The sequence below is a fragment of the Pleuronectes platessa genome, chromosome 17, assembly GCF_947347685.1.
Source record: "Pleuronectes platessa chromosome 17, fPlePla1.1, whole genome shotgun sequence".
Taxonomy (NCBI): domain Eukaryota; kingdom Metazoa; phylum Chordata; class Actinopteri; order Pleuronectiformes; family Pleuronectidae; genus Pleuronectes; species Pleuronectes platessa.
Window position 1 is genome coordinate 5,616,678 of NC_070642.1, and position 11,334 is coordinate 5,628,011.

The window sequence follows — 11,334 nt, forward strand, 5'->3', positions numbered from 1 at the left end:
CTCTATTTATCAAGCACTTATATAAACAAGGTTAATGAGTGCATCACAAAAAGTACATGGTATAAATAACGCTGCATGCAGCTAAAGATAAATCTGACTGGCTACTGGCTTGTATGGCAGTAAAGCCGGGCTCTGTAGATCAGACATCATTACTTCTATGCCCTTTTAAACTAAACACCTACTGTCATAGACATCAGAGTCAAAAGCTGTCATATTTAAGAAATTACATATTATTTAGTTGTAAGTAAAGGTATAGAGAAAACGATAAAAAAAAAAAAGAAAATGTTTAAACAACACAGTAGCACCAGACTTACAAATTAAACAAACATGCTTTCCTATAAAAATAAGTTTTGAGCAGTGACTAAAGGATAGGTAGTGAGTTGGCGAGCCTAATGTCAAAAGAAAGAGAGTTCCAGAGCCTCTGGGCGCTGAAAAGCAATGACAGGTTGGGCGATCTCAGGATGCGACTGGGATTGTGGGGAATCAAGAGCTGTGCAATGTAAGTAGGGTCCAGTGTTTTGAAAGTTTTTAAAATAATCTTAAAATTAATCTTGAGTTTAACTGGCAACCAGTGAATGGATGCAATGATTGGCGTGACATGAGACCTACCGTTTGTTTTAGTTAAACTACGGGCAGTAGCCTTTTGATCAAGATGTTTGAATCCAAACCTTAGTAGAAATGGCGTTATATCACCTGGCCAACAATTGAGCACCCAGTCCACACAGCTATTCAAGATTTTTATATATACATTTTTAGACCAATTAACTGTTCTTCCCCCTTTGTAGTCCTTTTCAGGTGCAGACCAATACCCCTTAGAGGAGGGGGTCTTGGTGTGGTCTCATCCAGAGTCTATAGTGGGACATTTGCAGTGTTATGGGGTCCAACCTTGATGCTGCAGAAGTTTGACCTGAACTGCTCCTGTAGCAAGGTTTGCTGTGCATTCTGGGATGTGGCAGAAGAAGTAGTAGCAGCTCTTTTTTGAATTGTAGAATAATGTTTCACTTACAGAAATATGCATTGGGACATTCTTCCCAAATTAATGTTCTTGCTCCCACCCAAGACACATCTAACCAATAAGCATGAGTGAAACATGTATTTTGGCTGATTAGGATTGTTCTCTTTGTAAATATTTAATATTTGTCTTGAATAACATTTGAGCTACAACACAATGTTTTGGGAAAAATGACAACTAATTAACACACAAGGTTATCTACATTAAAGGCAACCTTCAATTACATTATCATCATTGTAGCTAACTATCAACTTAGGGAACATCTAAAAAAAAATTCTGATTGCACGTCACGTCACTACCCCCAAATATCGGGAACTAATCAACTGCAATGGCCTCCACTTTTGACTGAACTGCTGCGGTGAACTTATTCAAAGCACAAACACAGATTATTGGATGATAAAATGAAAGAGTAAATAGACATGCATTTGGAAAGCATATACATCCACTAGGGCTGACCCCTTACCAACCAAGTTAAAGCGATAGTTCACCGGAAATTGAAAATTCACCCATAGTTTACTGACCGGCTTATTGTGAGAATATAACGACTGAAGTTTTTCAGTCCTCAAAACAGCCCAGGGGTAAGCAGTGTTTTAGCCAAAGTGACACCTTCTTCCGACGTAATAAAACAACAAAAGAAAAACATAACATGCATCCATACTGCTCGTGTGGTGTCATCCAACTGATCCCAACACCAGCATTCACATTCGACGCGAAACAAGGTAATTTAGTGTGTGCAGTGTTCTGTTTGAACGAGGGAATGTGAACACGCATCAGAAGAGACTATCCATCGGCATAGTGGTGAGTAGATAATGAGTGAATTTTCATTTTCCGGTGAACTATCCCCCAAAAAAATATGGTGTCCACCTGTCCAAAATGTCTTCCCTCCTCAAAATGTAATGCAAATCAGTCCAGTAGTTTCTAAATAGTCCTACTGACAAAAAAACATAGTAATGGCAGTGCAAACAAAACCTGAATAATTAGGAACTGCAACTTTTCGGCAAAATATCACCCATCCATTATATTTATCGCTGATCCTGTTAGGATCATGGGGACTGGAGCCACTCCCAGCTGAATGTCGGCGTGATGAAGGGTTCACTAGGGACATTCATTCACCCTCCCATTCACAATTTAATTTAAAGTGTCCAAACAACCTAACCCAAGTCTTTATGTCTTTGGACCGTGGGAGGAAGCAGGGGAATCCAGTGAAAACTCACCAGGAGATGTAAACTCCAGGCTAAACACTGAACCATTAGGCCTCATTAAGTGTATTTCATGAAAATATATTCATCCTATGGTCAAACTTGTTTGTTTTGATAATGAGCTGAACTTTGTAAAATCTCAATAACAAAAGGACATTATGCACTTTGGTCACACTTTGAACATCATGCAACACTTAAGCTTCTGGTTAGATTTATGAGTGTATTGACTTTGGGGGTTCTTTAGGTTGTTGATTCTGCTATCACTGGAAAGTTCAATTTAAAACACTTTATGCTGAGCACTCACACCAGGTCTAATGACTTCAATTCAAGACATGATTTATTACTGAGATTATTCCACTGGGACAAACAGTGAAAAAAGATTCTAACAAGCAAAAGGCAATTTTACAGCTCATTGCATCATTTATGCGTTCTCATTTTCTCCACAGCATGCTAAGTGCTCAGTAACATTAAAAAAAATGCCCTAAATCGACACTTTATTCCTCTCAGAGTGTCCATGTGAGAGCTTTGTAATCAGACACGGAGGCACTCAGTCAGCCCTCCTGCGATGCTACAGAGAAGTGCTACCACACACACACACACATACACAAACACACACAAACACACGTTGACTTACATAACATTCAGAAATACTCACTCTAACTGTAACCCTAAATACTACATCTCTAGCTTGTGTGTTACGCTTCACCAATGCAATGTCAGTGAGAGACAGACAGGTATAGACAGACTGACTGACGAGTCTGCCTGGCAACTAGTGATGCAGTAGATTTAAGTTCAGTCATGTTCCCCATTATTTGAGCCTTTCTGATTCAAGCAGCGTTGCCAGATGGGAAATGTTCAAGTATCGTACCAGAAGCTTAAGATGATTGTATTTTGGGATGGTACGCAACCAGAGTAGGGATTTCCAATCTGTGTTGAGGTTGCAAAGCCATTTAGTTTACAGAGACAATCCTTTTAAAGGCACAAGGCTCTTATTTTGAAACATGAGACAGGGAGGACTTGTTTTAAGCTCGCAAGTCACGGTGTCACAACGTGACGGTCACGTTGTCATCACATGCATGATTTGCAGGAAAGACGTCATGTGACAAGAGATGCGGAAACACAGACGTGATCCATGTTTTACACTCCAGATTACAACTGATAATACTAAGTGTCACAAAATGATAGAATTATCATACATCATGCATTACTGTTCATGCATCGTACAGAGGGCAAAGTTATCGTACATCTGGCAAAACTTGACACGAGAGTTACATTTAATACATTCAAAACTCTTGAGGGTGTATCCAAGGTAACGTGGGAGTTCTCTTGACAGAGCACATCATGTTCTAGAGATAAAGTAAAGTGGGTGGTAGTTTTATATTTCCCACTTATAACTTTCTATTTTAATTATTATGAAGGAATTGGGCAGACATTATCTTGAAATAATCCCGAGGATGCTGCCACACAGCTATTCAATCCTTTGGTATGGAGATGGTTGTAGCCAGAGGAGCATCATCATGCCTCGACCTCCAGTGCCGACATGAGGTAGAGAATTGTGTGATTTCAATATTGGCAGGATAGTCAAAACAAAAAGGTTGACATTCACATTCTCTTGAGGAGGAAATGTATGTTAACTTTATTTGACGTAAAACTTTTCTTCATTTGGTCAAATGTATCATATATCCAAGGCCGTGATTCATGATCAAATACCTGTAAAATCCCATGTGCTGTGCTGGTTAGCAAATGTTAGCATGGTAATATGTGAGATGTAGACCTTCAGTAGCACTTCAGTTGCAGGTCAGACGTGTCAGGTGACAGTCACATTTAATATGTACTGTATGTGACTTTCACCTGACACGTCTGAACTCTTAGTTGTTGGCTAGCTCTGCACGTTTCACTGATAATTCTTAGGTTCTTGCAGAATATCCCTCAACTGAAAGTTTGTTCAGTTGAGTCTAATGATGTTTACTTTAAGATAACTTTCCTGTGTTGTGCCTACACCTCCAAAGTGTTTATGAGCAGTGGACTATCAGTATCAGCTGCTGTGGGGATTCGTTTTTAGCAATAAGTGTTGTCCTCTTTTGTGAACGCAGAAATTGGCATAGCCTTTAATTTCTTGTTTGGAGAGGGGCCAAGGCCATAACATGCTCATTTCCCAGTAGGCAATTTAAGTGGTGTTGCATAGCAACCCATAATCCATTTTTTAATCAAGATATTCTTTCTTGTTTTTTAATCATTACTTGCTGTTTAACATGTATTTAGTGCATGTACTATTCACACCTGACAGTTCTTCAGTCAAACTGATGGTCACTGATCATCGTTACAGAAAGTAGTTTTTACAATTTAGACATTTGCAGTCTGTTAAGGTATTTTTTTTAACACTAAATTCAGAAAGAACAGATTTATTTTGTATGTACATTATTTATGCAATATTTGTTTGGCCACTGGGAGGCAGTATAATTGGCTGTGAACATATAATTGACATATTGTCAACATTTTAGTTTATCGTACAAACTTTGTTTACAAAAAGTTGTTTATTTAAATATCCTGCAGTTATGAAGCACTACCAGCATTCATTACTCTGAGTGCTGGCATAGCTGCATAGGCAACATTACCCCTGTCTGTGGGAATAAATTACTCAACAAAACATGGACACACTTTCACCAAACTATATTATTTGGGTGTTATCTCCATATGATTAAGTTTTGGAGCCGATCAGTCAAAGGAGAAAGTCTACAAATTTGTAGTCTCTCAATGTAGTTTTTCTTTTCGATAGAACAAAACATAATCATTTGCTTTTCTTGGTAATTTCTTACTAATGGAATTATTATTATTAATATGATTATTAATATTTGTGTTGTTGTTGTAATTATTAATAGTGTATAAATGTTATTATTATTGATATTATTTTTATTGGGCTGATGCTTTGTGACAGTCTAGTGACAACTTAAAAGCAGATCATGCTCCTGTCTTCACTGTTAGAAGAGGAACTGGAGAGGTTTGTCCACTAGGTAGTGTAATTCTTTAATTTGTATCAGTGAGAGGAGCCGACAATACAGCTCCATTTTACACGAGACGGTGTTTTATATAAGCAGCTTTTTAGAAAACTGCCGTTTTCTATTGTCTACCCGTGTACCGACCCTGGACTGGATCTTCACCAACCCCTGCTACTGCCTGACACTCATCGGAATAGTTTGTTGTTATTGGACTGCCTTACCTGTGTGCCGAACCTGGACTGGGTCTCCCTCGACTTCTGCTACTACCCTACCCTTATTGGAATTTTGTTGTTACTGGACTGCCACTCCCTGTACCATAATCTTCAAGTAAAAGTGATTAATTATCATCTCTATCTCCGAGTCGAGCATTTGAATCCCACACCTCTCAGTACATTACAAATCTGCCCTCCACACGCCCACATTCAACCATAAATGGTCAATGCAAAGCGCGGCATGAATGCGGAAGCATATGAATTAACCTGCTGATCGATGGATTTGTACAGAACATGGAGGGTGTATATCATAAGAAAACCAAGAAACGCAATTACACTGACACGGAAATAGAGGTGCTTGTGAGTGTGGTGGAGTTGCGGAAGAACATTTTGTTTGGAAGCCACAGCACCGGGGTCACTAATAAGCAAAAATGCACAGAGTGGCACAGTGTAACTTCTGCTGTTAATGAAGCAAGTTCCACGGAGAGGACGGTGGCAGAAATAAAAAAAAGTGGTCCGATTTTAAAGTGGAGACAAAGCGTAATAATTACAAATAAATACAAAACACACACACTCTGACTCGTGACTCTGACTTCGGTGCCTGAACCAATTGAAGACTGAGGGTCGCTTTTCCATCACTCGGAGACCCCCGTGTCTCCGCGGCTGGGGCTGTTGTAGGCAAGCTTCGGCCCGCCTTCGTCCCCCAAAAATGCAGACGCTTTTGTGAAACCTTTCTCGGCGGGGTCTTTGTTCCTCCCGCCCCCAGCCTTTCCAAGCCGACCCAGAACCGGTCGCGGTGCACCGCCACGGAGGAGGCCCGACGGGAGGTGCCACTTCCCGTGAAGGAAGGAGTGGAAGTGAGAGGAGATTATGATCCTGTATCCTGCTCACTATTTCCAACTGCCATTTGTTGATGAGTGTTAATAAGTTAATATGTGTTTTATAGCAACATCAGTTTTGTCAGTTTTTCACTCAAATACCTAACTCTGCCCTTGCACACCCAGAAGCTAATGTTATTTTGACATTCTTGACAAACGGTGTACTCAGAGCCAATTGGTCACTAGTAGAAGGAAACTATAGTTATTGAAATACTTTTTTTCATAAGATAATATGGATGGAATTGATGGATGTACTCTTGTATTTCTGATGGATGTACTCTTATATTTCATTCTCTTTTCCCTTTCAGTTGAAATGCCAGGCTCCTATATGAAAACCTGCATTTCTTGCATGCAAAATAAAATTGTGTACGATCCAATACTGTTTTTCTTTATGTTTATGTAACCCAGGTTAAAAAAGAAACATGATTTAGTAAATAAATTAGTGAATAAATAATTGAATAAATACTATTAAAATTTACCTGAGTTAAGTTGATATTATTTATAAAATCCATGATTTGATCTAATTAAAATGTTTAACCAAACACTAAAACAAATATCAAAACTATTACAATAAGGATCCATATTATTAGTTGTGAAGTAGTTTAAAGTGCACTGTTGCTTTAAGAAAGCACAGTGGCAAGAGCCAATGGGAAACCAGGTAGTTCTCCTGCTCCGTAGAACGGCAGGTGGAAGACAGGGAGATGGAGAAAAAGAGACTGGTTTGCAAACAGTGAACTAAAGTTACTAGAAAACCTGGATTTGGACTGTTGTTAACTTTTATTTTATTTTCTAAAAGTGTTTGAGTTCTATTCTGTCTTCGTCGGTGGACTGTGGTTTTTTTGGACATTTGAAAAGAGATTTAGACTGACTGAAAGATCGCGAGGAGCTTAGCATCCATGCTAGCATCGTAGCTTCATGCATGCAGAGGAATAGATGGCGAACCAACCGAACGAGTGACCACACCCTTGCCAGCGCGTGACCCCACGGGACGGAGTCCTGTTCATCGGAGGACAGCACGTGTTTTTCTGGAATTTACGGACTGCAGCACGTGGCCGTAAGAAAGATCGTCTGAACTTGCTAATACACACTGAACTGGATTTACATCACAAGATTCACCGTATGATTAGAATGGGTTTTTTGTAAATATTATACTTGATATTGATTATATTGCATTGAATGAATATTATTATTATTTTTTTTTCCTTGTGTTTATCATTCTATCTAAAACTACTTTTTCTATTCTTATATAAAAGTCCGGCATTTCAACTTATTCTATGGTCTGGTGTGTTCATTATATTTATATTTATATTGTTTAACTATTTTACTGCTCCCACGAACTTAGACTCTGGTCCTGTTTCCAACTTAACTGCAACTAGCAGTAAGTGTTACATTTACAAGTTTAATCTTACTAACATTCAAGTACCTTTCAGTCAACATCCTGGTATACATCAAAATGTATGCACCCTGTCCTTAATCTATATTCTTTCTAACCCGCTGAACTGTACACTAAACCTGAACCTGCACCTCCTACCACAGCAGCATCCACAACCGATTCACCACAAAGACCAAGTTCCCCACCCCCATCTACCCCACACTCACACACCAATCAGTGCTGTTCACTAAAGTATCCAGGTAATAAACCCTGTAAGAGACCAGCAACATTAACAACATTTACAGTTACAATTTGTAGGGATTGAAAGAAGATGCCTACATTGGAAACTGAATTTCCTGCCCTAGTAATGTATCTCTCTGCCTGGCAGATAGATTTAAGTATTCATAACTGTAAACTTGAAAAATATTTGAGTAATATTCGTATATATGTTGACTCAAACATTTTCTTCATCCCCCAACTGCCTAGGTGGCAGCAAAAAGGCACATAAGTCAAGCAACAGATACGATTTAATCACTATTCCATTAGGTATTTTCAGACTTTCACCAAATACCATATCTAGATAGATCTATAAATGACATTTGGACTTGTGGCTAACTGCTAATATTTATATTCCTCTGACTAGTCAATGAAATGCTACTGTAGAAAACTGTCAAATACTTATTACCTTCATACACTGGGCAGTAGACCTGGAAAGTGTCATTATATTTCTAAAGACTTCAAGGTTCCAAAAGAGTTTTGTCTCTGTTCTTAACTAAAATGATTTCAATTTTACGTGAGCAAGGTTGCCCTTTGCATTTTGACAATTGGGAATAAAAACAAAAAGTTGTGGGTGCAAGATTGTGGACTTAATGAAGTCATAAGTACAAGAAGTACAATTTTAAACAGTCCAAGACTAGTAATAAGCAAGGACTGTGTAGCTCTGAGAGGGTAAAGTCACCAAAACCAAAATACGCTGTAATGACTGTATCCTTTAACAAAGTAATTCAACAGTTGCATATTTAATTTCCCTTTCTTATCTAAATATTATTTACTATTACTTCCTGCCAAAGTGTATACACTGGCTGTGAGAGGATATGTTAGAGAGATTATTGTGATCGATTCAAATAATACTAATGCCTTGATCCATTGCTGCCTCCCTATTTCAATATTTTTTTACCTGCATTCATGCCACCACAGAACAATTATGTGTTTACAAGGATGCACACATACAGGATGGCAGGTAGACATATTCATACTATGTAAATTGCATCACAAAAACAAGATCCAGTCTACATTCATGAAAAACCATGCTGCGTTATTTTTTCTATTTAATTGTTAATAATTATATTTCTTTGTATCTATGTTCCTACTTTGTGTTTTCTGTGTGACTATAATAAATGTACTCTCTTTTTCAGACTACGATTATCACAACTCAATGGTACAATACCCATTTTTAGAGTGACCATTAAATGGACCATGTCATATAGTGATTGATTATAGTGATTTAATGACTGTTGGTGGCATTTGTACTGTTCCTCCTGTACTGTAATAAGCCATAAGCCGCAAACGTTTTGCTTTGAAGTTTATCATTGCATGCCCATTCACAAGCAAAATAATGTTCACAGGCTAAATTTATTTTAAGCATATAATAGGTGCTTTTTATTGCCTTTGATTGTTAGGAAGAAGAACAAGGGAAGATAGAGAGGGGAGGTTATGTAGCTAATGGTAGCAAGTCAGATCTCAGACAAAGCTGAGCCATTTGGTTTTAATAGATCGGCACAATGCAGCTGAGGAATGTGATACGAATTGCGTTTTGTTTGTTCGCTTTTACAGTATTCGGGTTTCTGTATCTGGAAAAAGAATCAAGACTCCATCAGGCAGATAGTATTTCACTCAATAATGGTTTGTCGATAAGGAACAGATGGAAAGACAAGAAGATCAGCGCTCCAATCCAAGATTGCACTGCAAAAATTGCAAAACTGGAAGAAGAAGTTAGACTCCTACAGGCAGGTCACATTTCACTGCAAAAACAATTGTTGTTAAGGATCAGATCGAATGAAGAGAAGATCAGCATTCCAATCCAAAATGTCCCTGCAAAAATTGCAAAACTGGAAGACGAATTTAGACTCCTAAAGGCAGTTCACATTTCACTGCAAAAACAATTGTTGTTAAGGATCAGATCGAATGAAGAGAAGATCAGCATTCCAATCCAAAATGTCCCTGCAAAAATTGCAAAACTGGAAGACGAATTTTGACTCCTAAAGGCAGTTCACATTTCACTGAAAAAATAATTGTCGATAAGGAACAGATGGAAGGAAAAGAAGATCAGCGCTCCAATCCAAAATTTCACTGCACAAATTCTAAAACTGGAAGAAGAATTTAGACTCCTAAAGGCAGGTCACATTTCAGTGAAAAAAGAATTGTCGATAAGGAACAGATGGAAGGAAAAGAAGATCAGCGCTCCAATCCAAAATGTCACTGCAAAAATTGCAAAACTGGAAGAAGAATTTAGACTCCTAAAGGCAGTTCACATTTCACTGAAAAAAGAATTGTCGATAAGGAACAGATGGAAGGACAAAAAGATCAGCGCTCCAATCCAAAATTTCACTGCAAAAATTGCAAAACTGGAAGAAAAATTTCTACTCCTACAGGCAGGTCACATTTCAGTGAAAAAAGGATTGTTGATAAGGAACAGATGGAATGAAAAGAAGGTCAGCGCTTCTTGTTTGGAGAGGGGCCAAGGCCATAACATGCTCATTTCCCAGTAGGCAATTTAAGTGGTGTTGCATAGCAACCCATAATCCATTTTTTAATCAAGATATTCTTTCTTGTTTTTTAATCATTACTTGCTGTTTAACATGTATTTAGTGCATGTACTATTCACACCTGACAGTTCTTCAGTCAAACTGATGGTCACTGATCATCGTTACAGAAAGTAGTTTTTACAATTTAGACATTTGCAGTCTGTTAAGGTATTTTTTTTAACACTAAATTCAGAAAGAACAGATTTATTTTGTATGTACATTATTTATGCAATATTTGTTTGGCCACTGGGAGGCAGTATAATTGGCTGTGAACATATAATTGACATATTGTCAACATTTTAGTTTATCGGACAAACTTTGTTTACAAAAAGTTGTTTATTTAAACATCCTGCAGTTATGAAGCACTACCAGCATTCATTACTCTGAGTGCTGGCATAGCTGCATAGGCAACATTACCCCTGTCTGTGGGAATAAATTACTCAACAAAACATGGACAGACTTTCACCAAACTATATTATTTGGGTGTTATCTCCATATGATTAAGTTTTGGAGCCGATCAGTCAAAGGAGAAAGTCAAAGTCTACAAATTTGTAGTCTCTCAATGTAGTTTTTCTTTTCGATAGAACAAAACATAATCATTTGCTTTTCTTGGTAATTTCTTACTAATGGAATTATTATTATTAATATGATTATTAATATTTGTGTTGTTGTTGTAATTATTAATAGTGTATAAATGTTATTATTATTGATATTATTTTTATTGGGCTGATGCTTTGTGACAGTCTAGTGACAACTTAAAAGCAGATCATGCTCCTGTCTTCACTGTTAGAAGAGGAACTGGAGAGGTTTGTCCACTAGGTAGTGTAATTCTTTAATTTGTATCAGTGAGAGGAGCCGACA